This window comes from Aptenodytes forsteri, unplaced genomic scaffold, assembly GCF_000699145.1.
Source record: "Aptenodytes forsteri isolate BGI_AS27 unplaced genomic scaffold, ASM69914v1 Scaffold369, whole genome shotgun sequence".
Lineage (NCBI taxonomy): Eukaryota > Metazoa > Chordata > Aves > Sphenisciformes > Spheniscidae > Aptenodytes > Aptenodytes forsteri.
The window spans coordinates 167,987-169,812 of NW_008794965.1; positions in this window are offsets into that span (position 1 = coordinate 167,987).

The following is a 1,826-nucleotide window of genomic DNA, read 5'->3' on the forward strand; positions in this document are numbered from 1 at the left end:
TTGCCAGTGGAAGTGAGGATGTGACAGCCATGGAAAATGGGAGGGATTAGGTAACATGCTGGGATGTAAATAAATAAATAAATGAGGGAGTGGAGGTGGGGGGAAGATCCCAGAGCAAAACCCACCCCCCACCCTCCCACCCTCCTCCAGAACCACCGCCACTACACACCCCCCCGAAGCCCCTGCTACGCCGTAGGGAAGAGGCTGCTCTGGGAGGCGTGCTGTCCTGCTGTGTGCTGGCACGAGGAGCACATTTTGAACCGCGGTGAGAGATTCTGGGAGCAATAAAGAACGGCTTCTTTTTTTTTTTCCCCCCTCTCCGCTCCCCCTCTTTTTTTTCATGTGCTGCATTTCCTACAATTTGATTTTCTTCTCTCCAGCAAATACAGGTTTCAGGTTCCCGAGCATGGGGCTGCGGTTTGAGAGGAGCAATGGAAACTCCCTTGCAGTGGGAAGGGGCCAAAGGCACAGGGGTGCGGGAGGGGAAGGAAAACGGGGCTCTTCTCACTGGGGTGTGGAGGCTCATAGGGGCAAGGAGCTAAAAACCCAGCGCTCTGCTCCACATTGGGCATGGTTTTCCTTCAGTCCATCCTGTCTGAGGCTGAAGGTGATGATGCATCTGGAGCGAGTGCCATCTCCCATGCTGGAAGAGGAGACCTGGGAGGGTCCCATTACCCCAAAGCCACCCTAGGCCCCACGGGTGACCCACAGGAGGGTCTGAGTGGGGTTTGCCGGTGAGCCCTACCCGCTGCCACCTCCATCCCCTGCCCGTGCACATCCCACGGGGCACTTCCCTGCCTGGCTGATGGCCAGCGCGTTCGCCTTTCCCAGACAGCTGGGAGAGAAGCGAAAGTGCTTCTCCCCGTTCCCAAGTGAGATCTTTATTTACAGGGACTTCAAATATTTATCCAAAGCTCAGGGTTCCGGCGGGGACGTCGGCATGCGGCAGCCAGGTCCCCCTGCGCAGCCCTCCTCGCCCTCAGGCCATCTCCTGCTCTTTATTTATTTCCTTGAGGATCTTCCCTGCAGTAAATCACTGCTGGCCAGGCTGCTCCGGGGGTGACGGGATTCAGCTGCCCGCTGGGATTTTGGCTGTGATTGGCAGGAGCACCTCTCCTTCTCCTTACGGGGGCTGGATTAATCCTCCAAAGAAGGAAAAGCACTGGGATCTCTGGATGCTATTTCCCTGGAACAGGGCGCTTTGAGGCAATTTGGACAAAACCTGGAAAGCCATCCTCTTTCCTCTACCTTTCACTTCCCGGGCATTTAATCCACTGCCTGCCATGAAAGTACGATTGCACTGGGTGGGGCAGCCCCTCCTTGCCCGGTGTCATCTCAGGGCTCCTTCATGCTCCCCGAGGAAGCCATTTTGACCCGGGGCTTGCTTTCCAATTAATAAAATATTACTTCCAGCCCTTTGCAGTGCCAAAACAAGCAGGGCTTTTCCCATCGCTGCTCCCTCAGCGGCAGCTGCCAGGGCTGTGTTTCCTGATGGCTTCAGCAAGGGATGAGATGTAACCCAGGGTCTGGCTGCTGGGTCTGCGGCTGGAAATGGCATCCCTGATCCCTTGCGTGAGAGAGTGCTGGGGGAGAGGGGGGTTTATTACTTCCAGCCCTTTGCAGTGCCAAAACAAGCAGGGCTTTTCCCATCGCTGCTCCCTCAGCGGCAGCTGCCAGGGCTGTGTTTCCTGATGGCTTCAGCAAGGGATGAGATGTAACCCAGGGTCTGGCTGCTGGGTCTGCGGCTGGAAATGGCATCCCTGATCCCTTGCGTGAGAGAGTGCTGGGGGAGAGGGGGGTTCTTCTCCCCCCCCCCCGCAGCGCAG